This window comes from Eucyclogobius newberryi, unplaced genomic scaffold (assembly GCF_026437365.1).
Source record: "Eucyclogobius newberryi isolate DKJ021-1_F unplaced genomic scaffold, fEucNew1.0.hap1 SCAF_13, whole genome shotgun sequence".
NCBI classification, from domain to species: Eukaryota; Metazoa; Chordata; class Actinopteri; order Gobiiformes; family Gobiidae; genus Eucyclogobius; species Eucyclogobius newberryi.
The window spans coordinates 1,001,293-1,025,223 of record NW_027315757.1 but is presented as its reverse complement, the minus strand read 5'-3'; the positions used below and the strand labels follow the sequence as shown (position 1 = coordinate 1,025,223).

Genomic DNA, 23,931 nt, shown 5'->3' with positions numbered 1-23,931 from the left:
TGGGGGGTGGCTCTGGAGGTGCTCCGGGGGCTCCAGGGGGTGCTCAGTGGAGGCCATGCCCAGCCAGAGTGTCCCTTCCCCGTGCAGAGTCTGGAGGAGTGGGGGGTGGCTCTGGAGGTGCTCCGGGGGCTCCAGGGGTTCCAGGGGGTGCTCGGCGGAGGCCATGCCCAGCCAGAGTGGCCCTTCCCCGGGCATAGTCTGGGGAGAGTGGGGGGTGGCTCTGGAGGTGCTCCGGGGGCTCCAGGGGGTGCTCAGTGGAGGCCATGCCCAGCCAGAGTGGCCCTTCCCCGGGCAGAGTCTGGAGGAGTGGGGGGTGGCTCTGGAGGTGCTCCGGGGGCTCCAGGGGTTCCAGGGGGTGCTCGGCGGAGGCCATGCCCAGCCAGAGTGGCCCTTCCCCGGGCAGAGTCTGGAGGAGTGGGGGGTGGCTCTGGAGGTGCTCCGGGGGCTCCAGGGGTTCCAGGGGGTGCTCAGCGGAGGCCATGCCCAGCCAGAGTTGCCCTTCCCCGGGGTGAGTCTGGAGGAGTGGGGGGTGGCTCTGGAGGGGCTCCAGGGGTTCCAGGGGGGTGCTCGGCGGAGGCCATGCCCAGCCAGAGTGGCCCTTCCCCGGGGTGAGTCTGGAGGAGTGGGGGGTGGCTCTGGAGGGGCTCCAGGGGTTCCAGGGGGTGCTCGGCGGAGGCCATGCCCAGCCAGAGTGGCCCTTCCCCGGGCATAGTCTGGGGAGAGTGGGGGGTGGCTCTGGAGGTGCTCCGGGGGCTCCAGGGGGTGCTCAGTGGAGGCCATGCCCAGCCAGAGTGGCCCTTCCCCGGGGTGAGTCTGGGGAGAGTGGGGGGTGGCTCTGGAGGTGCTCCGGGGGCTTCAGGGGGTGCTCAGTGGAGGCCATGCCCAGCCAGAGTGTCCCTTCCCCGGGCAGAGTCTGGAGGAGTGGGGGGTGGCTCTGGAGGTGCTCCGGGGGCTCCAGGGGGTGCTCGGCGGAGGCCATGCCCAGCCAGAGTGGCCCTTCCCCGGGCATAGTCTGGGGAGAGTGGGGGGTGGCTCTGGAGGTGCTCCGGGGGCTCCAGGGGGTGCTCAGTGGAGGCCATGCCCAGCCAGAGTGTCCCTTCCCCGGGCAGAGTCTGGAGGAGTGGGGGGTGGCTCTGGAGGTGCTCCGGGGGCTCCAGGGGGTGCTCGGCGGAGGCCATGCCCAGCCAGAGTGGCCCTTCCCCGGGCATAGTCTGGGGAGAGTGGGGGGTGGCTCTGGAGGTGCTCCGGGGGCTCCAGGGGGTGCTCAGTGGAGGCCATGCCCAGCCAGAGTGTCCCTTCCCCGGGCAGAGTCTGGAGGAGTGGGGGGTGGCTCTGGAGGTGCTCCGGGGGCTCCAGGGGTTCCAGGGGGTGCTCAGCGGAGGCCATGCCCAGCCAGATTGGCCCTTCCCCGGGGTGAGTCTGGGGAGAGTGGGGGGTGGCTCTGGAGGTGCTCCGGGGGCTCCAGGGGGTGCTCAGCGGAGGCCATGCCCAGCCAGAGTGGCCCTTCCCCGGGCATAGTCTGGGGAGAGTGGGGGGTGGCTCTGGAGGTGCTCTGGGGGCTCCAGAGGGTGCTCAGTGGAGGCCATGCCCAGCCAGAGTGTCCCTTCCCCGGGCAGAGTCTGGAGGAGTGGGGGGTGGCTCTGGAGGTGCTCCGGGGGCTCCAGGGGGTGCTCAGTGGAGGCCATGCCCAGCCAGAGTGGCCCTTCCCCGGGCAGAGTCTGGAGGAGTGGGGGGTGGCTCTGGAGGTGCTCCGGGGGCTCCAGGGGTTCCAGGGGGTGCTCGGCGGAGGCCATGCCCAGCCAGAGTGGCCCTTCCCCGGGCAGAGTCTGGAGGAGTGGGGGGTGGCTCTGGAGGTGCTCCGGGGGCTCCAGGGGTTCCAGGGGGTGCTCAGCGGAGGCCATGCCCAGCCAGAGTTGCCCTTCCCCGGGGTGAGTCTGGAGGAGTGGGGGGTGGCTCTGGAGGGGCTCCAGGGGTTCCAGGGGGGTGCTCGGCGGAGGCCATGCCCAGCCAGAGTGGCCCTTCCCCGGGGTGAGTCTGGAGGAGTGGGGGGTGGCTCTGGAGGGGCTCCAGGGGTTCCAGGGGGTGCTCGGCGGAGGCCATGCCCAGCCAGAGTGGCCCTTCCCCGGGCATAGTCTGGGGAGAGTGGGGGGTGGCTCTGGAGGTGCTCCGGGGGCTCCAGGGGGTGCTCAGTGGAGGCCATGCCCAGCCAGAGTGGCCCTTCCCCGGGCATAGTCTGGGGAGAGTGGGGGGTGGCTCTGGAGGTGCTCCGGGGGCTTCAGGGGGTGCTCAGTGGAGGCCATGCCCAGCCAGAGTGTCCCTTCCCCGGGCAGAGTCTGGAGGAGTGGGGGGTGGCTCTGGAGGTGCTCCGGGGGCTCCAGGGGGTGCTCGGCGGAGGCCATGCCCAGCCAGAGTGGCCCTTCCCCGGGCATAGTCTGGGGAGAGTGGGGGGTGGCTCTGGAGGTGCTCCGGGGGCTCCAGGGGGTGCTCAGTGGAGGCCATGCCCAGCCAGAGTGTCCCTTCCCCGGGCAGAGTCTGGAGGAGTGGGGGGTGGCTCTGGAGGTGCTCCGGGGGCTCCAGGGGGTGCTCGGCGGAGGCCATGCCCAGCCAGAGTGGCCCTTCCCCGGGCATAGTCTGGGGAGAGTGGGGGGTGGCTCTGGAGGTGCTCCGGGGGCTCCAGGGGGTGCTCAGTGGAGGCCATGCCCAGCCAGAGTGTCCCTTCCCCGGGCAGAGTCTGGAGGAGTGGGGGGTGGCTCTGGAGGTGCTCCGGGGGCTCCAGGGGTTCCAGGGGGTGCTCAGCGGAGGCCATGCCCAGCCAGAGTGGCCCTTCCCCGGGGTGAGTCTGGGGAGAGTGGGGGGTGGCTCTGGAGGTGCTCCGGGGGCTCCAGGGGGTGCTCAGCGGAGGCCATGCCCAGCCAGAGTGGCCCTTCCCCGGGCATAGTCTGGGGAGAGTGGGGGGTGGCTCTGGAGGTGCTCTGGGGGCTCCAGAGGGTGCTCAGTGGAGGCCATGCCCAGCCAGAGTGTCCCTTCCCCGGGCAGAGTCTGGAGGAGTGGGGGGTGGCTCTGGAGGTGCTCCGGGGGCTCCTGGGGGTGCTCAGTGGAGGCCATGCCCAGCCAGAGTGGCCCTTCCCCGGGCAGAGTCTGGAGGAGTGGGGGGTGGCTCTGGAGGTGCTCCGGGGGCTCCAGGGGTTCCAGGGGGTGCTCGGCGGAGGCCATGCCCAGCCAGAGTGGCCCTTCCCCGGGCAGAGTCTGGAGGAGTGGGGGGTGGCTCTGGAGGTGCTCCGGGGGCTCCAGGGGTTCCAGGGGGTGCTCAGCGGAGGCCATGCCCAGCCAGAGTTGCCCTTCCCCGGGGTGAGTCTGGAGGAGTGGGGGGTGGCTCTGGAGGGGCTCCAGGGGTTCCAGGGGGTGCTCGGCGGAGGCCATGCCCAGCCAGAGTGGCCCTTCCCCGGGCATAGTCTGGGGAGAGTGGGGGGTGGCTCTGGAGGTGCTCCGGGGGCTCCAGGGGGTGCTCAGTGGAGGCCATGCCCAGCCAGAGTGGCCCTTCCCCGGGCATAGTCTGGGGAGAGTGGGGGGTGGCTGTGGAGGTGCTCCGGGGGCTTCAGGGGGTGCTCAGCGGAGGCCATGCCCAGCCAGAGTGTCCCTTCCCCGGGCAGAGTCTGGAGGAGTGGGGGGTGGCTCTGGAGGTGCTCCGGGGGCTCCAGGGGGTGCTCGGCGGAGGCCATGCCCAGCCAGAGTGGCCCTTCCCCGGGCATAGTCTGGGGAGAGTGGGGGGTGGCTCTGGAGGTGCTCCGGGGGCTCCAGGGGGTGCTCAGTGGAGGCCATGCCCAGCCAGAGTGTCCCTTCCCCGGGCAGAGTCTGGAGGAGTGGGGGGTGGCTCTGGAGGTGCTCCGGGGGCTCCAGGGGGTGCTCGGCGGAGGCCATGCCCAGCCAGAGTGGCCCTTCCCCGGGCATAGTCTGGGGAGAGTGGGGGGTGGCTCTGGAGGTGCTCCGGGGGCTCCAGGGGGTGCTCAGTGGAGGCCATGCCCAGCCAGAGTGTCCCTTCCCCGGGCAGAGTCTGGAGGAGTGGGGGGTGGCTCTGGAGGTGCTCCGGGGGCTCCAGGGGTTCCAGGGGGTGCTCAGCGGAGGCCATGCCCAGCCAGAGTGGCCCTTCCCCGGGGTGAGTCTGGGGAGAGTGGGGGGTGGCTCTGGAGGTGCTCCGGGGGCTCCAGGGGGTGCTCAGCGGAGGCCATGCCCAGCCAGAGTGGCCCTTCCCCGGGCATAGTCTGGGGAGAGTGGGGGGTGGCTCTGGAGGTGCTCTGGGGGCTCCAGAGGGTGCTCAGTGGAGGCCATGCCCAGCCAGAGTGTCCCTTCCCCGGGCAGAGTCTGGAGGAGTGGGGGGTGGCTCTGGAGGTGCTCCGGGGGCTCCAGGGGGTGCTCGGCGGAGGCCATGCCCAGCCAGAGTGGCCCTTCCCCGGGCATAGTCTGGGGAGAGTGGGGGGTGGCTCTGGAGGTGCTCCGGGGGCTCCAGGGGGTGCTCAGTGGAGGCCATGCCCAGCCAGAGTGTCCCTTCCCCGGGCATAGTCTGGGGAGAGTGGGGGGTGGCTCTGGAGGTGCTCCGGGGGCTTCAGGGGGTGCTCAGTGGAGGCCATGCCCAGCCAGAGTGTCCCTTCCCCGGGCAGAGTCTGGAGGAGTGGGGGGTGGCTCTGGAGGTGCTCCGGGGGCTCCAGGGGGTGCTCGGCGGAGGCCATGCCCAGCCAGAGAGGCCCTTCCCCGGGCAGAGTCTGGAGGAGTGGGGGGTGGCTCTGGAGGTGCTCCGGGGGCTCCAGGGGTTCCAGGGGGTGCTCAGTGGGGGCCATGCCCAGCCAGAGTTGCCCTTCCCCGGGGTGAGTCTGGAGGAGTGGGGGGTGGCTCTGGAGGGGCTCCAGGGGTTCCAGGGGGTGCTCGGCGGAGGCCATGCCCAGCCAGAGTGGCCCTTCCCCGGGCATAGTCTGGGGAGAGTGGGGGGTGGCTCTGGAGGTGCTCCGGGGGCTCCAGGGGGTGCTCAGTGGAGGCCATGCCCAGCCAGAGTGTCCCTTCCCCGTGCAGAGTCTGGAGGAGTGGGGGGTGGCTCTGGAGGTGCTCCGGGGGCTCCAGGGGTTCCAGGGGGTGCTCGGCGGAGGCCATGCCCAGCCAGAGTGGCCCTTCCCCGGGCATAGTCTGGGGAGAGTGGGGGGTGGCTCTGGAGGTGCTCCGGGGGCTCCAGGGGGTGCTCAGTGGAGGCCATGCACAGCCAGAGTGTCCCTTCCCCGTGCAGAGTCTGGAGGAGTGGGGGGTGGCTCTGGAGGTGCTCCGGGGGCTCCAGGGGTTCCAGGGGGTGCTCGGCGGAGGCCATGCCCAGCCAGAGTGGCCCTTCCCCGGGCATAGTCTGGGGAGAGTGGGGGGTGGCTCTGGAGGTGCTCCGGGGGCTCCAGGGGGTGCTCAGTGGAGGCCATGCCCAGCCAGAGTGGCCCTTCCCCGGGCAGAGTCTGGAGGAGTGGGGGGTGGCTCTGGAGGTGCTCCGGGGGCTCCAGGGGTTCCAGGGGGTGCTCGGCGGAGGCCATGCCCAGCCAGAGTGGCCCTTCCCCGGGCAGAGTCTGGAGGAGTGGGGGGTGGCTCTGGAGGTGCTCCGGGGGCTCCAGGGGTTCCAGGGGGTGCTCAGCGGAGGCCATGCCCAGCCAGAGTTGCCCTTCCCCGGGGTGAGTCTGGAGGAGTGGGGGGTGGCTCTGGAGGGGCTCCAGGGGTTCCAGGGGGGTGCTCGGCGGAGGCCATGCCCAGCCAGAGTGGCCCTTCCCCGGGGTGAGTCTGGAGGAGTGGGGGGTGGCTCTGGAGGGGCTCCAGGGGTTCCAGGGGGTGCTCGGCGGAGGCCATGCCCAGCCAGAGTGGCCCTTCCCCGGGCATAGTCTGGGGAGAGTGGGGGGTGGCTCTGGAGGTGCTCCGGGGGCTCCAGGGGGTGCTCAGTGGAGGCCATGCCCAGCCAGAGTGGCCCTTCCCCGGGCATAGTCTGGGGAGAGTGGGGGGTGGCTCTGGAGGTGCTCCGGGGGCTTCAGGGGGTGCTCAGTGGAGGCCATGCCCAGCCAGAGTGTCCCTTCCCCGGGCAGAGTCTGGAGGAGTGGGGGGTGGCTCTGGAGGTGCTCCGGGGGCTCCAGGGGGTGCTCGGCGGAGGCCATGCCCAGCCAGAGTGGCCCTTCCCCGGGCATAGTCTGGGGAGAGTGGGGGGTGGCTCTGGAGGTGCTCCGGGGGCTCCAGGGGGTGCTCAGTGGAGGCCATGCCCAGCCAGAGTGTCCCTTCCCCGGGCAGAGTCTGGAGGAGTGGGGGGTGGCTCTGGAGGTTCTCCGGGGGCTCCAGGGGGTGCTCGGCGGAGGCCATGCCCAGCCAGAGTGGCCCTTCCCCGGGCATAGTCTGGGGAGAGTGGGGGGTGGCTCTGGAGGTGCTCCGGGGGCTCCAGGGGGTGCTCAGTGGAGGCCATGCCCAGCCAGAGTGGCCCTTCCCCGGGCAGAGTCTGGAGGAGTGGGGGGTGGCTCTGGAGGTGCTCCGGGGGCTCCAGGGGTTCCAGGGGGTGCTCAGCGGAGGCCATGCCCAGCCAGAGTTGCCCTTCCCCGGGGTGAGTCTGGAGGAGTGGGGGGTGGCTCTGGAGGGGCTCCAGGGGTTCCAGGGGGGTGCTCGGCGGAGGCCATGCCCAGCCAGAGTGGCCCTTCCCCGGGGTGAGTCTGGAGGAGTGGGGGGTGGCTCTGGAGGGGCTCCAGGGGTTCCAGGGGGTGCTCGGCGGAGGCCATGCCCAGCCAGAGTGGCCCTTCCCCGGGCATAGTCTGGGGAGAGTGGGGGGTGGCTCTGGAGGTGCTCCGGGGGCTCCAGGGGGTGCTCAGTGGAGGCCATGCCCAGCCAGAGTGGCCCTTCCCCGGGCATAGTCTGGGGAGAGTGGGGGGTGGCTCTGGAGGTGCTCCGGGGGCTTCAGGGGGTGCTCAGTGGAGGCCATGCCCAGCCAGAGTGTCCCTTCCCCGGGCAGAGTCTGGAGGAGTGGGGGGTGGCTCTGGAGGTGCTCCGGGGGCTCCAGGGGGTGCTCGGCGGAGGCCATGCCCAGCCAGAGTGGCCCTTCCCCGGGCATAGTCTGGGGAGAGTGGGGGGTGGCTCTGGAGGTGCTCCGGGGGCTCCAGGGGGTGCTCAGTGGAGGCCATGCCCAGCCAGAGTGTCCCTTCCCCGGGCAGAGTCTGGAGGAGTGGGGGGTGGCTCTGGAGGTGCTCCGGGGGCTCCAGGGGGTGCTCGGCGGAGGCCATGCCCAGCCAGAGTGGCCCTTCCCCGGGCATAGTCTGGGGAGAGTGGGGGGTGGCTCTGGAGGTGCTCCGGGAGCTCCAGGGGGTGCTCAGTGGAGGCCATGCCCAGCCAGAGTGTCCCTTCCCCGGGCAGAGTCTGGAGGAGTGGGGGGTGGCTCTGGAGGTGCTCCGGGGGCTCCAGGGGTTCCAGGGGGTGCTCAGCGGAGGCCATGCCCAGCCAGAGTGGCCCTTCCCCGGGGTGAGTCTGGGGAGAGTGGGGGGTGGCTCTGGAGGTGCTCCGGGGGCTCCAGGGGGTGCTCAGCGGAGGCCATGCCCAGCCAGAGTGGCCCTTCCCCGGGCATAGTCTGGGGAGAGTGGGGGGTGGCTCTGGAGGTGCTCCGGGGGCTCCAGGGGGTGCTCAGTGGAGGCCATGCCCAGCCAGAGTGTCCCTTCCCCGGGCAGAGTCTGGAGGAGTGGGGGGTGGCTCTGGAGGTGCTCCGGGGGCTCCAGGGGGTGCTCGGCGGAGGCCATGCCCAGCCAGAGTGGCCCTTCCCCGGGCATAGTCTGGGGAGAGTGGGGGGTGGCTCTGGAGGTGCTCCGGGGGCTCCAGGGGGTGCTCAGTGGAGGCCATGCCCAGCCAGAGTGTCCCTTCCCCGGGCATAGTCTGGGGAGAGTGGGGGGTGGCTCTGGAGGTGCTCCGGGGGCTTCAGGGGGTGCTCAGTGGAGGCCATGCCCAGCCAGAGTGTCCCTTCCCCGGGCAGAGTCTGGAGGAGTGGGGGGTGGCTCTGGAGGTGCTCCGGGGGCTCCAGGGGGTGCTCGGCGGAGGCCATGCCCAGCCAGAGAGGCCCTTCCCCGGGCAGAGTCTGGAGGAGTGGGGGGTGGCTCTGGAGGTGCTCCGGGGGCTCCAGGGGTTCCAGGGGGTGCTCAGTGGGGGCCATGCCCAGCCAGAGTGGCCCTTCCCCGGGCAAAGTCTGGCCGTGTGCGGGGTGGATGATCCCTGCTCCGCCTCACGCGAGTTCGAGACCGGCTGGGTGCCCTTTTATCCATGAGGCACTGCACTGCCTCCGGCAGCCGAGTTCGGGGCCCGGTGAGGGCTCCAGGCTCCAGGGGCTCCGACCCGGAGCCTCCGACCCGCAGAAGGTGCTCCCTGGCCGGGCAAAGTCTGGCCGTGTGCGGGGTGGATGATCCCTGCTCCGCCTCACGCGAGTTCGAGACCGGCTGGGTGCCCTTTTATCCATGAGGCACTGCACTGCCTCCGGCAGCCGAGTTCGGGGCCCGGTGAGGGCTCCAGGCTCCAGGGGCTCCGACCCGGAGCCTCCGACCCGCAGAAGGTGCTCCCTGGCCGGGCAAAGTCTGGCCGTGTGCGGGGTGGATGATCCCTGCTCCGCCTCACGCGAGTTCGAGACCGGCTGGGTGCCCTTTTATCCATGAGGCACTGCACTGCCTCCGGCAGCCGAGTTCGGGGCCCGGTGAGGGCTCCAGGCTCCAGGGGCTCCGACCCGGAGCCTCCGACCCGCAGAAGGTGCTCCCTGGCCGGGCAAAGTCTGGCCGTGTGCGGGGTGGATGATCCCTGCTCCGCCTCACGCGAGTTCGAGACCGGCTGGGTGCCCTTTTATCCATGAGGCACTGCACTGCCTCCGGCAGCCGAGTTCGGGGCCCGGTGAGGGCTCCAGGCTCCAGGGGCTCCGACCCGGAGCCTCCGACCCGCAGAAGGTGCTCCCTGGCCGGGCAAAGTCTGGCCGTGTGCGGGGTGGATGATCCCTGCTCCGCCTCACGCGAGTTCGAGACCGGCTGGGTGCCCTTTTATCCATGAGGCACTGCACTGCCTCCGGCAGCCGAGTTCGGGGCCCGGTGAGGGCTCCAGGCTCCAGGGGCTCCGACCCGGAGCCTCCGACCCGCAGAAGGTGCTCCCTGGCCGGGCAAAGTCTGGCCGTGTGCGGGGTGGATGATCCCTGCTCCGCCTCACGCGAGTTCGAGACCGGCTGGGTGCCCTTTTATCCATGAGGCACTGCACTGCCTCCGGCAGCCGAGTTCGGGGCCCGGTGAGGGCTCCAGGCTCCAGGGGCTCCGACCCGGAGCCTCCGACCCGCAGAAAGTGCTCCCTGGCCGGGCAAAGTCTGGCCGTGTGCGGGGTGGATGATCCCTGCTCCGCCTCACGCGAGTTCGAGACCGGCTGGGTGCCCTTTTATCCATGAGGCACTGCACTGCCTCCGGCAGCCGAGTTCGGGGCCCGGTGAGGGCTCCAGGCTCCAGGGGCTCCGACCCGGAGCCTCCGACCCGCAGAAGGTGCTCCCTGGCCGGGCAAAGTCTGGCCGTGTGCGGGGTGGATGATCCCTGCTCCGCCTCACGCGAGTTCGAGACCGGCTGGGTGCCCTTTTATCCATGAGGCACTGCACTGCCTCCGGCAGCCGAGTTCGGGGCCCGGTGAGGGCTCCAGGCTCCAGGGGCTCCGACCCGGAGCCTCCGACCCGCAGAAGGTGCTCCCTGGCCGGGCAAAGTCTGGCCGTGTGCGGGGTGGATGATCCCTGCTCCGCCTCACGCGAGTTCGAGACCGGCTGGGTGCCCTTTTATCCATGAGGCACTGCACTGCCTCCGGCAGCCGAGTTCGGGGCCCGGTGAGGGCTCCAGGCTCCAGGGGCTCCGACCCGGAGCCTCCGACCCGCAGAAGGTGCTCCCTGGCCGGGCAAAGTCTGGCCGTGTGCGGGGTGGATGATCCCTGCTCCGCCTCACGCGAGTTCGAGACCGGCTGGGTGCCCTTTTATCCATGAGGCACTGCACTGCCTCCGGCAGCCGAGTTCGGGGCCCGGTGAGGGCTCCAGGCTCCAGGGGCTCCGACCCGGAGCCTCCGACCCGCAGAAGGTGCTCCCTGGCCGGGCAAAGTCTGGCCGTGTGCGGGGTGGATGATCCCTGCTCCGCCTCACGCGAGTTCGAGACCGGCTGGGTGCCCTTTTATCCATGAGGCACTGCACTGCCTCCGGCAGCCGAGTTCGGGGCCCGGTGAGGGCTCCAGGCTCCAGGGGCTCCGACCCGGAGCCTCCGACCCGCAGAAGGTGCTCCCTGGCCGGGCAAAGTCTGGCCGTGTGCGGGGTGGATGATCCCTGCTCCGCCTCACGCGAGTTCGAGACCGGCTGGGTGCCCTTTTATCCAAGAATCAACTGGAGTGTGGAGCTTCTACGGGCCTCCAGGGGCACTGCCGACCCAGAGCTGTGCCCCGGCTTCAGTTCTCTGTATCTCAGGAAGTTTTTTATTTATACATTTATTTCATCCATAATCTCTGGCGCCTAAAGGGTTAACATGAGGGTATGATGGCACATTTGCATGTAACGTGACGGCGAAAACAAACTGAATGACTTTTTTTAACCTGAGAGAGGAGGTGCACCGTTCTCGGAGGTACTGCAATACCGAGCCGATGCGTGGAGTGGACGGAGCAAGCCCCAAATTCCATCTCCCTGGTCCAAAAATCAATTTAATATACGGTCCCCGGGTAGGGGACGTATCAGATATTAAACTGATAAGAACAGATACTACACTTGATCTTAGCCAAAAGGCCGAGAAGCGATGCCCACAATGGGTTCGGGGAGCAGTGAGCTCTCCCCACGCTGACCCTCCCGTCAACGGTCCAAAGCGGCGCCCGCGCAAAGCGCCCGGCGGAGGGGCCGGAGCGCGAGCGGCGTACATGGAAACGACCCTTTGGGTTTTTTTTTTTTTCCTCTGACAAAAAACAAGAGGGGAGAGCGCGAACGCAGTCCCCCACTACCAGAAATTATGCAGTTGAGATTCCCACATTTGGGGAATTCACAGGGGTCAGCACATCCTGTTTGTGCAATGGACGAGCCTCGCCCTGGGTGAACCACCTTCCTGATCATGGTGTCGCCCCTGCCAGGTAAGTATGAGTTGCTCCGCTCCGAGCCAAGGCCCAGGCCCTGGAAGAGGCAATGTGGCAGCATGGTCCTTCCGGCCATTTGCATGGACCAGCTTCCACCCGACGATTGAGCCCCAGGTTAAACGGCAGCGATACACACGCAAGTCTGTGCGTTCTAAGCACTCTTTTTTACTTTTAAAGTTCTTGAACACGGGATGCCAAACGGAGGGTACGCAAGGGCATGTTTAAAGGCCGACAAGACACAACCTTTGCTCTTGGAGGATGACCGCTTGCTTGCTTTAGACATAGGTAGAAAAGCCCCGCATTGAAGCAGGGCATCAAAAAATTGGAAAGATCTCTTGTTGTCCCTCTCCACGGAAATCTTTAGTAAAAGGCACTTTTCACTTTTCAGGCGTTTTTTATTATTTCATAGCAATAAATTTCTTTCAAAATACTTTCCACACTTAAAACACATCTTTTAAACACAGTTTACAAAAGTCAATACAATTACACATTATTTACCAAAACTATGAATACAGCAAGTCTTTAAAAGAGTTTGGAATTTTCCATAAATTGATTATTTCTTCTCTCTTTCCTTCCACTAAATCTCTTAAAACATAATCTTTAAAAATATTCATAACACATTTCATCAACAACATTTCTGACATTTGATAGTTTTTAAAAGTCAATACATTCCTTGATTTCCAGATAGCTTCTTTTATACAATTAACTATAATCCACCACCTCTCCTTATTTTGGAATTTTGCAGTTTCACCATAGGCAATATTGTTATAACTTGATGGAATTTTCCCAACATTTTTCAGCCATGGGGATACTGTTACCCAGGCATTCACAGCAAAAGGGCATGTCCAAAAAACGTGTAAATGAGTTTCCTCACTGCCACAAAAGGGTCTCGGGCATCTTGGGCTTGGTGTAAAGTGTCTTTTAAAAAGGAACTCTCGGGTTGGCAAACATTTATGGCCAATTTGCCAGGCCAAATCTCTGTGTCTGTTCGTAAGTTTTTGAAAATGTATATTTTCCCATGCCCTTTTGCTCTCTTGTGCCGATAAAAGATCTACCGGGGTAAGTTTCTCCAAATCTACGGACAGTTTTTGTTCTATTTTTCTCCTTGTCAGTTCTGTCGATGGTACCTGGCTAAGTCCTTTGGATAAGTTCTCAAGCACATGTTTGTAGACTGATGGGCAAATCTCGGCGTGGGGGACATCCATTGATGGTCTTTTTCCCCATGTGATTAAAACTTTTCTACCCACCCACAATTTTGCAAAATAGTGCCACAAAATTTCCCTTTCTGGTAGAAGGACTGCCTTTAAAATTGGGGCCAAGAACATTGCTTCAAATTTTGCCTCGATTAATGGCACCCCGATACCCCCGCACAGTGGGAGGCGATGCATTATATTTCGTTTGAGTCTCTCTGATTTCCCCCCCCCAGATAAACTGGAACAACATCTTCTTCAGAGTCTTAAGTATCCGATAGGGGGCAGGAAACACAGTCGCCAGATTATTCACTGAAGCCAACAGTACCGAGTTCACAATTAAGACTTTCCCAGTAAATGTAAGCTCCCTATCTTGCCATGCTCTTAAATTGGCTGTCAATTTGGGTAGCTTTGACTCCCAGTTTTTTACTTCCATGTCTTTTCCTATCTGAATTCCCAAGACTTTAATTGTGTCTTTATTTTTAATCAGGTCTATATTTTCGTATTTCTCTTTCCAATTCAAATAAAGTATTTTGGTTTTGTTCTTATTAACCCTTGTGCTTGCAGCGAGAGTAAAGTTTTCACAGACCTTTAAGGCTTCTCCTATCGATTTATTGTCTGAAAGTAACAAAGTGATATCATCCATATAAACTGATATTTTTGCCTGTCTATTTTCACTTCCTGGCACAAAAATTCCTTTTATGTCATTGTTCCTTCTAAGGGCACAAACTAGCGGTTCTATTGCTAAAATAAATAATGTGGGTGACAAGGGGCACCCTTGTCTGACCCCAGCCCGGATATCTATAGCATTTGTTTGTTGTCCATTAACTATTACCACACTATGGCAGTCAGTGTACAAGAGGTTAACCCACCGTCTAAAATTTTCTCCAAAACCAAAATGTTTCAACACTGCTTTTATATAATCGTGGCTTATGCTATCAAAAGCTTTTTCGAGGTCCAAACTTAGTATACATAGGGGGCTGTTACGTTCTTTACAGAGGAGATACGTGTCTCTCACCAGGGCTAGGCTATCTGTCATTGTCCGTCCTTGTACTCCACATGTTTGTTCACTCTCCACCAGGTCACCAACGATGGGTTGAGTTCGTAAAAATAAAACCTTGGCCAGTATTTTTACATCGACACCTAGAAGGGTTAGTGGTCTCCAGTTCTGTAGATTCTGTTTTTGTCCTTTTTTGTGAAGGAGGGAGATTGCCCCCCGTCTCAATGATGATGGCAACGCTCCTTTGCCAAGACTTTCGTTGTACATCTCCAAAAGGGAGAGTTTCAGCTGCTCCCAAAAGGTAACGTAAAACTCTTTGGGGAGACCATCCAAGCCTGGAGTTTTATTGTCTTTCATACTTGTAATGGCTTTTGTCAGTTCTGCCAATGTTATATTTTTGTCTAAGGATTCCTTCACTGAAGTACTAAGTTTTCCAGTAGTCTTAGAAAGAAAAGTGTCCATCATTTTGCTAGACACCAGTGTGTCCTGATAGAGATTGGCAAAAAAGGACCTAATAATGTGAATGATTTTTTCCATGTCCTTCTCTTCTTTTCCTTCCTGATCATAGACAGATGTTATATGGTGCTTTGCTTTTGCTATTTTTTGGAAAAAGTACCGGGAACATTTCTCATTTTCCTCTAGATGTTGGATCCTGCTTCTCAGGAGGATACTTTTACTCTTCTCCCTCATTAGTTCACATAGTTTTGCTTTTAGTGTGACAATCTCTTGTTGCATGTCAAAGCCGTTTTGTGCCAGTTTATAGTAGTTTTGAAGTTTTCTTTGAAGTCTAGAATAAAACATTCTCTTTCTAGCGGCCAGTGTTTTACTCTCTGACATGAAGAAGGATTTTGTCCTGGATTTAATATCTTCCCACCAGTCTCCACAGGAGTTATGGAGATCTCGTAGGGTTTTCCATTGTTCAAATTTTCCTTTTAATTTTTCTACTATGTATTTGTTCTGTAATAAAGCAATATTTAATTTCCACGGGCCCGTATGGCGTTTCAACCCTCCTTTAATGTCTATCACGGTGGTTAGCTTAAAGTGATCTGAAAAGACAACTGGTGTTCTCCAACATTTAAGGGGGAGAAGGCCTCGGGACACCAGGGTAAGATCAATACGTGAGAAGGATTTGCCATTAGACCACGTAAAGTCTGGTTTTGACCCTAAACTTTCCGCACAGTCTTTCAAATGACAGTCTCTTATTAAATTCGCCAAAGCGTGTGAGCTGGCATCTAGTTTTGCCGTAGTAGCTCGTTTTGTCAATCTGTCTGTTCTAGTCAAGATGCAGTTAAAGTCACCCCCAATGACAACTTCATATTTGCAAAAAATTAAAGTCTGTAAAAGTTCCAAGGTTTTAAGTCTTCCTTGCACTGTGGGTGGACAATAAACACTGATAACTCTAAGTTGTTTTCCATTTTGATCTAAGTCTACAGAGAGTATTCTTCCATCACTTATTCTCTGGACTCTGTTTATATTAAAATGGTGACCTCGGAGCAAGATGGCTACCCCAGAGTTCTTGTTTTCATTATCTCCAGACCAAAAGGATTGTCCATGAGGCCATCTACTTTCATAATCTCTATAACTATCTTTAAAAGGTATATTACATTCTTGGAGACAGAAAATATCTCCAATTCCATTATGCAGTTCATTGAAAACTGTCTGGCACTTTAACAAATCATTCAAGCCTCTTGTATTAATTGTGACTACTGAGAGAGAGGTCATATTAATAGTTGGAGGAGTTTACCACTAAACCATTTTCTCCTTGTGTTCTGTGACCCTTCCTTTTTTTCTTTTGTGGATTTGGGGGGCCTTCCGCCGATTTTATTTTTGTCACAACTGTAAACGTGTTCACGCTAGTATGGTCAAGGAATTCGGTGGAGGGAGACGAGGCAGGTGGCCATACCTTTTCAGACTGCTCTAGGTGGAAAGATTCCTCACTTGACGTGTTCTGAAGGCGTTTTACCGCCCCCTGCCGTTCCAAAAATTCCACTTGAGTGTCCGGAAGAAAGGTTTCAGCTGTTGCTGCTAAACCATCTTGACTATCCTCTTGCGGTGCAGGTTCCCCCTGTGTGCCCTCCTCCTGGAAGGGAGGCTGGATCGAGTCTGCATCCTGTAGAGTTTTGGGGACATCCTGAAGTCTCACTGTGGGTGGTTCTTTTGGAGAGTTGTCCGGTCCATCTGCCTTGTCCATTCTGTCTTGTGACACGGGATTCTCATCAAAGAGTTGGGAATAGGGATCCGGGTCATCTTGGCATGATACTGATGTTGTCACTGTATTCCCTTTCACTCTATTAGCATAGGCTTGTGGGCAGTCCTTAAAGAGATGGGTGTCCGCCGAACACAGGTTACATTTAACTGAAACTGTGCATAGTGATGTGGGATGATCCAGGGATTTGCACTTTCTGCATTGGGCTACATTGCACCCTGCTGCCAGGTGATCAAGGCTGCCGCATCTTCTGCATTTCCGTGGCTGCCCCGGATAAAAGACAGAGCCTCGGAAAGCCCCCAGTTGAATGGAGTTAGGGAGATGTTGAAGTTCCCCGTTAGTTCTTCTTAACTTCACTTCCAGCCGCTTGGTTCCCGTTTTAATGCCATCGATGTCTACAACCTCTGTTGCTTTTAGGACATCGCAGAAGAAAGAGGCCCATGTCTTGACATCATCCAGTCTCACTTTTTCTAAATAGATAACGATATGGACAGTTTTTTTATCCAAATCAGTGAGAGGAGTAACGTTCACCTGCTGGAAGACAGTGGTGGATGTTTTCTTCCTCTCGTACAACTCCAAACATGTCTCCAGATGCTTCGTTGTGGTGAAAACGACTTCAAAAATCTTTTTGCCAGGAAAGGCAAATATAAAGTCCAGTTGATTCGTTGTTACAGCCAGTTCTTTTTGCAAAAGGCGTCTGCTGAAGGTCAATCGATCCATTTCCAGTTCTCCCAGTAATTCAAAGCGTTGTGCATTCCGCCGGGGGCCGTGCGAAGCTGCTGCCATTTCCTCATCTGCCGATGTTGGAGCACGTCGCTTAAAGTGTTGTGCTCCATATACCGCACAGCCCCAACACTTTAGTACACTTTAGTAAAGGGCGAAAGATTTATACGCTCTGAAGAGAAACAAGAGTGCCACGTTGCAGCGCCACACGGCGTCCAGTACTTGAGGGCACACGGGGCTTCATCACGGGCAGTGTACTTCTGTTCACGCGCTCATTTGCATCGGCGGTCGCGCGGCAAAAGGGACACGACAGGCTCGCACGTCGTTTCTGTAGTGTAGCGGTTATCACGTTCGCCTAACACGCGAAAGGTCCTCGGCTCGAAACAAAGCCTCCTTTTATGTTTGCTTCAGTCTTTGACACGGTTCATTCCAAACTCGATGGTCTATTCCTAGAAAAGAGGGAGGAGCGGCAGAATTGTCGGCGTAGTCCTTCAAACTTTTCATCAAAGAGATCGGGAAAAACACACCGACACACACACCAAAAAAAAAAAAAAAAAAAAGGGGGCCCCCCTGCAGCCCCATATGTCCTCGTTAGTATAGTGGACAGTATCTCCGCTTGTCACGCGGAAGACCTGGGTTCGATTCCCAGACGGGGAGAGAAAGTGCGTTTTACGAAAGCGTTGCACTGACGCTGAGGACTTGTCCCACCAACGTACCTGTGCTACACTATCGCTTCTGTAGTGTAGCGGTTATCACGTTTGCCTCACACGCAAAAGATCCCCAGCTCGAAACCGGGCAGAAGCACACCCTCATGCCAAGACTTGTTGAGGATGGGTTTGAAAGTCGGTGGTTGACCCCCCCCCCCAAAAAAAAAAAAAAACCCAACTAGTCACATCACACATGTACTGTACTTCACAAAGGGGCCACTCAAATTCCAAAGGTGGCCTATTTTGCACAAGGGTTTACGTGGAATGGGCTACCTCCAAAGGGGGTTGGGTTTAGGAACAGATACTTCACCTTCCCTCCCCCTCTTCTCCAGTCAGGGCTTTTGGCGGGAGATTTGAAATATCCAGCCCTTCCACTCAAAACGTCTCCGAGAATTTTTGTCCACTTCCGGAGCAGACAAACGGCAAGGAAGCGTTTAACATGAGGGTATGATGGCACATTTGCATGTAACGTGACGGCGAAAACAAACTGAATGACTTTTTTTAACCTGAGAGAGGAGGTGCACCGTTCTCGGAGGTACTGCAATACCGAGCCGATGCGTGGAGTGGACGGAGCAAGCCCCAAATTCCATCTCCCTGGTCCATAAATCAATTTAACCCTTTAGGCGCCAGAGATTATGGATGAAATAAATGTATAAATAAAAAACTTCCTGAGATACAGAGAACTGAAGCCGGGGCACAGCTCTGGATCGGCAGTGCCCCTGGAGGCCCGTAGAAGCTCCACACTCCAGTTGATTCTTGGATAAAAGGGCACCCAGCCGGTCTCGAACTCGCGTGAGGCGGAGCAGGGATCATCCACCCCGCACACGGCCAGACTTTGCCCGGCCAGGGAGCACCTTCTGCGGGTCGGAGGCTCCGGGTCGGAGCCCCTGGAGCCTGGAGCCCTCACCGGGCCCCGAACTTGGCTGCCGGAGGCAGTGCAGTGCCTCATGGATAAAAGGGCACCCAGCCGGTCTCGCACTCGCGTGAGGCGGAGCAGGGATCATCCACCCCGCACACGGCCAGACTTTGCCCGGGGAAGGGCCACTCTGGCTGGGCATGGCCCCCACTGAGCACCCCCTGGAACCCCTGGAGCCCCCGGAGCACCTCCAGAGCCACCGCCCACTCTCCCCAGATTCTGCCCGGGGAAGGGCCACTCTGGCTGGGCATGGCCTCCGCCGAGCACCCCCTGGAACCCCTGGAGCACCTCCAGAGCCACCCCCCACTCTCCTCCAGACTCACCCCGGGGAAGGGCCACTTTGACAGGTGAAAAAGTGTGAAAATGCTCACAGCACCTGGTATTCCCAGGCGGTCTCCCATCCAAGTACTAACCAGGCCCAACCCTGCTTGGCTTCCGAGATCAGACAAGATCGGGCTGGTCCAGGGTGGTATGGCCGTGAGCGAAATGTTCCAGGTCAAAACTCGTATAAATGGCTTTTTTTTGCATCAAACACTGTCTTTTCGTGAAGAGTACCTTCACGCCACTCTCTCGGTCAAAATTGGGATATCTCAATGAAAAACTTCTTTTTTTTTTTTTTTTTTTTGACAGGTGAAAAAGTGTGAAAATGCTCACAGCACCTGGTATTCCCAGGCGGTCTCCCATCCAAGTACTAACCAGGCCCAACCCTGCTTGGCTTCCGAGATCAGACGAGATCGGGCGGGTCTTTTTTTTTTATCTTTTCTTATCAAAAACATCTTAAAACAAGTATTTACATATATTTACATGAATGTACAGACATACATGACACACAAGGGCAAGGGAATAGGATACACAAGGGCAGGGGGAGACGAGACAAAAAATTACAGAAAATCAAACACACAATCATTCTCCAAACATTCTTCAGTGATGGGGGGTGATGCCGTGGTTGGGGGGGGTGATGCCGGGGTCAGAAGAGGATGTCCAGGTTTCCAGAGGGTGTGAGGTGGATCAGGGTGTTGTGGGGGACGAGGTGGGTGATGAACCGGTGCTCTGCTGCCATGTGGAGGTGTCGGAGGTGTGCGGCCAAGAGTCCTTTGAAGATGGGCCAGGGTGCTGCTGTTTTATTGTCACGGAGATGGATGTTCCTGTTGAGATATAATGTGTACCGGGCTATGGAGAGGGTTAGTCGGGCGAGATGGGTGTTGGCTCCAGAGCGACTCTGTCCGGGACCAAAGAGGAGGAGCCAGGGCTCCTGGTCGTCCCCTCCTAGGGCCGCCGGCGGTGGGAGCCTCCAGGACAGCCTCCGAGCGAGGAGGTCCTGCAGTCGGGACCAGAACGGGCGGACGGCCGGGCAGGTGTACAGCATGTGCTCCAGGGTCTCGGGGGGTCCGTGGCACACGGGGCAGTCCGCAGCGTAGCTGTCGGGAAGAAATGCGTGCAGTGCTGCGGATGTAAAGACGATCCTGTGTCTAAATCTGAAGTCAAAATGACCTACGTTATGTGGGGTGTACCAATTAAAGATGTTGGCCCAGATGGTTGCAATGGTGCGTGCGGGGAATGTTAATGACCATTTGTGTTCCGAGGCGGGACGCCCGAGCACTCTCGGCAACAACAACTGATACAGGATGCGGGTGGGTAGGTCTGTGAAAATCCTAAACCTCCCCGTGCTAACAAATACATTAAAATTCAACTTACCTGTCGTGCTCCCCATTTGGCCCAAAGTGCTTCCCCAATGCCTGACCAGATTCCTGTTAAAAATACTTACCATACCACCAATATACTTTCTCCTAAACACTTTACCTGCTAACCTAAAACACTTCCCTATATAATCTACACTAAAATTACCTTTCACGTCAAATACCTTACCTACATATTCCAGCCCAGCCTCCTCCATCGCCCCACTGATCATGCACTCGCGCTTCCCGGGGGGAGCGGAGAGCAAGTCAGGGTTATGACGGAGGGGCATGTGCGCGAGACCCTCACCGCTGTCTGGAACCGCCACAGTCAGGGGCCTGAAAGTCCTCCACGCCTCCAAGAGTTCCCTCTCGAAGGGGGGGAGGCCCTCCAGGACCGAAACAGGGGGCAACAAACACAAATTATAAACACCAAACTTACCTAGACTATTAACCCTTTAGGCGCCAGAGATTATGGATGAAATAAATGTATAAATAAAAAACTTCCTGAGATACAGAGAACTGAAGCCGGGGCACAGCTCTGGGTCGGCAGTGCCCCTGGAGGCCCGTAGAAGCTCCACACTCCAGTTGATTCTTGGATAAAAGGGCACCCAGCCGGTCTCGAACTCGCGTGAGGCGGAGCAGGGATCATCCACCCCGCACACGGCCAGACTTTGCCCGGCCAGGGAGCACCTTCTGCGGGTCGGAGGCTCCGGGTCGGAGCCCCTGGAGCCTGGAGCCCTCACCGGGCCCCGAACTCGGCTGCCGGAGGCAGTGCAGTGCCTCATGGATAAAAGGGCACCCAGCCGGTCTCGAACTCGCGTGAGGCGGAGCAGGGATCATCCACCCCGCACACGGCCAGACTTTGCCCGGCCAGGGAGCACCTTCTGCGGGTCGGAGGCTCCGGGTCGGAGCCCCTGGAGCCTGGAGCCCTCACCGGGCCCCGAACTCGGCTGCCGGAGGCAGTGCAGTGCCTCATGGATAAAAGGGCACCCAGCCGGTCTCGAACTCGCGTGAGGCGGAGCAGGGATCATCCACCCCGCACACGGCCAGACTTTGCCCGGCCAGGGAGCACCTTCTGCGGGTCGGAGGCTCCGGGTCGGAGCCCCTGGAGCCTGGAGCCCTCACCGGGCCCCGAACTCGGCTGCCGGAGGCAGTGCAGTGCCTCATGGATAAAAGGGCACCCAGCCGGTCTCGAACTCGCGTGAGGCGGAGCAGGGATCATCCACCCCGCACACGGCCAGACTTTGCCCGGCCAGGGAGCACCTTCTGCGGGTCGGAGGCTCCGGGTCGGAGCCCCTGGAGCCTGGAGCCCTCACCGGGCCCCGAACTCGGCTGCCGGAGGCAGTGCAGTGCCTCATGGATAAAAGGGCACCCAGCCGGTCTCGAACTCGCGTGAGGCGGAGCAGGGATCATCCACCCCGCACACGGCCAGACTTTGCCCGGCCAGGGAGCACCTTCTGCGGGTCGGAGGCTCCGGGTCGGAGCCCCTGGAGCCTGGAGCCCTCACCGGGCCCCGAACTCGGCTGCCGGAGGCAGTGCAGTGCCTCATGGATAAAAGGGCACCCAGCCGGTCTCGAACTCGCGTGAGGCGGAGCAGGGATCATCCACCCCGCACACGGCCAGACTTTGCCCGGCCAGGGAGCACCTTCTGCGGGTCGGAGGCTCCGGGTCGGAGCCCCTGGAGCCTGGAGCCCTCACCGGGCCCCGAACTCGGCTGCCGGAGGCAGTGCAGTGCCTCATGGATAAAAGGGCACCCAGCCGGTCTCGAACTCGCGTGAGGCGGAGCAGGGATCATCCACCCCGCACACGGCCAGACTTTGCCCGGCCAGGGAGCACCTTCTGCGGGTCGGAGGCTCCGGGTCGGAGCCCCTGGAGCCTGGAGCCCTCACCGGGCCCCGAACTCGGCTGCCGGAGGCAGTGCAGTGCCTCATGGATAAAAGGGCACCCAGCCGGTCTCGAACTCGCGTGAGGCGGAGCAGGGATCATCCACCCCGCACACGGCCAGACTTTGCCCGGCCAGGGAGCACCTTCTGCGGGTCGGAGGCTCCGGGTCGGAGCCCCTGGAGCCTGGAGCCCTCACCGGGCCCCGAACTCGGCTGCCGGAGGCAGTGCAGTGCCTCATGGATAAAAGGGCACCCAGCCGGTCTCGAACTCGCGTGAGGCGGAGCAGGGATCATCCACCCCGCACACGGCCAGACTTTGCCCGGCCAGGGAGCACCTTCTGCGGGTCGGAGGCTCCGGGTCGGAGCCCCTGGAGCCTGGAGCCCTCACCGGGCCCCGAACTCGGCTGCCGGAGGCAGTGCAGTGCCTCATGGATAAAAGGGCACCCAGCCGGTCTCGAACTCGCGTGAGGCGGAGCAGGGATCATCCACCCCGCACACGGCCAGACTTTGCCCGGCCAGGGAGCACCTTCTGCGGGTCGGAGGCTCCGGGTCGGAGCCCCTGGAGCCTGGAGCCCTCACCGGGCCCCGAGCTCGGCTGCCGGAGGCAGTGCAGTGCCTCATGGATAAAAGGGCACCCAGCCGGTCTCGAACTCGCGTGAGGCGGAGCAGGGATCATCCACCCCGCACACGGCCAGACTTTGCCCGGCCAGGGAGCACCTTCTGCGGGTCGGAGGCTCCGGGTCGGAGCCCCTGGAGCCTGGAGCCCTCACCGGGCCCCGAACTCGGCTGCCGACTCACCCCGGGGAAGGGACACTCTGGCTGGGCATGGCCTCCACTGAGCACCCCCTGGAGCCCCCGGAGCACCTCCAGAGCCACCCCCCACTCTCCCCAGACTATGCCCGGGGAAGGGCCACTCTGGCTGGGCATGGCCTCCGCCGAGCACCCCCTGGAACCCCTGGAGCCCCTCCAGAGCCACCCCCCACTCCTCCAGACTCACCCCGGGGAAGGGCCACTCTGGCTGGGCATGGCCTCCGCCGAGCACCCCCCTGAAACCCCTGGAGCCCCTCCAGAGCCACCCCCCACTCCTCCAGACTCACCCCGGGGAAGGGCAACTCTGGCTGGGCATGGCCTCCGCTGAGCACCCCCTGGAACCCCTGGAGCCCCCGGAGCACCTCCAGAGCCACCCCCCACTCCTCCAGACTCTGCCCGGGGAAGGGCCACTCTGGCTGGGCATGGCCTCCGCCGAGCACCCCCTGGAACCCCTGGAGCCCCTCCAGAGCCACCCCCCACTCCTCCAGACTCACCCCGGGGAAGGGCAACTCTGGCTGGGCATGGCCCCCACTGAGCACCCCCTGGAACCCCTGGAGCCCCCGGAGCACCTCCAGAGCCACCCCCCACTCTCCCCAGATTCTGCCCGGGGAAGGGCCACTCTGGCTGGGCATGGCCTCCGCCGAGCACCCCCTGGAACCCCTGGAGCCCCTCCAGAGCCACCCCGCATTCCCCCAAACTCAGTCTGGGGACGGGCCACTCTTCCCCGGGTTGCAGGCTCTGGGACTCCGGGGATGACCACCGGGGACCAGGCCCTCCCTTCGAACCCGGGGACCCACACTTAAGCACCCCCACACGGGCTACACACCCTTGTTTCAGCCCCCTGGAGGTCCGTGCCCTTGGTACTATACCATGGAAGTCCGTGACCTTGGTACTCCGACTGGAGTACCAAGGGAACGGCCCAGCACTCACCACAGAGGCTCGCGCCGGCCCCGGCCCACCTTTCGTCCCCGGGTACCCACACTTAAGCACCCCAACACGAGCTACACACCCTTGGTGCAGCCCCCTGGAAGTCCGTGCCCTTGGTACTCTGAGCCACTTTAAAAGATAAAAAGCACCAGGACCCCAAGGCCCTGGCTCCCCTGTCCCCTACACCACACTTGGAGGCAGGGCCCTTGCCCTCCACTGGCTGCCCCCGCGCCCAATGTACTCCATAACCGAAGAAGAGAGGGGGACCCGGAGGCCGGCCTACTAGGGTAACAGGTTTAATTTAGAGCCGGGGCTCTGGACCACAAATGCCAACAACCCCGCAGTGCGCAGGAGCCTTCGAAGCTGGATGAAACCAGAACGGGGCCCTACGATGGCGGTGACCAGCCAGTTGATAGCAAAGTGAGCCCTGGACAGGAGCTGCATTTGACAAACTCAGAGACGAGGAAGGGACCGGAGTCGGACCAAATATATCATCTGGCGCTGTGTCCAGCGTGAGGGTGAGCCAGCGCAAATCAGGACCACAAATGCCAACAACCCCGCAGTGCGCAGGAGCCTTCGAAGCTGGATGAAACCAGAACGGGGCCCTACGATGGCGGTGACCAGCCAGTTGATAGCAAAGTGAGCCCTGGACAGGCGCTGCATTTGACAAACTCAGAGACGAGGAAGGGACCGGAGTCGGACCAAATATATCATCTGGCGCTGTGTCCAGCGTAAGGGTGAGCCAGCGCAAATCAGGACCACAAAT

The 23,931-nt window shown here is 60.7% G+C and overlaps 4 non-coding genes and 1 pseudogene across 4 annotated transcripts; 1 reads left to right on the top strand and 4 right to left on the bottom strand.

The window, feature by feature from the left end:
- Positions 1–10,609: 10,609 nt before the first annotated feature.
- On the bottom strand, positions 10,610–10,801 carry LOC140358843 (U2 spliceosomal RNA). The gene has a single exon (XR_011926728.1). It is a non-coding gene; the product is annotated as a U2 spliceosomal RNA (small nuclear RNA).
- A 165-nt stretch (positions 10,802–10,966) lies between these two features.
- LOC140358842 (U1 spliceosomal RNA) lies at positions 10,967–11,132 on the bottom strand. Its single transcript, XR_011926727.1, has one exon. It is a non-coding gene; the product is annotated as a U1 spliceosomal RNA (small nuclear RNA).
- Positions 11,133–16,831: 5,699 nt separating this feature from the next.
- Positions 16,832–16,903, top strand: trnad-guc (transfer RNA aspartic acid (anticodon GUC)). The gene has a single exon. It is a non-coding gene; the product is annotated as a tRNA-Asp (tRNA).
- Positions 16,904–17,466: 563 nt separating this feature from the next.
- On the bottom strand, positions 17,467–17,587 carry LOC140358845 (U2 spliceosomal RNA; annotated as a pseudogene).
- A 646-nt stretch (positions 17,588–18,233) lies between these two features.
- Positions 18,234–18,352, bottom strand: LOC140358946 (5S ribosomal RNA). The gene has a single exon (XR_011926823.1). It is a non-coding gene; the product is annotated as a 5S ribosomal RNA (ribosomal RNA).
- Positions 18,353–23,931: the final 5,579 nt, after the last annotated feature.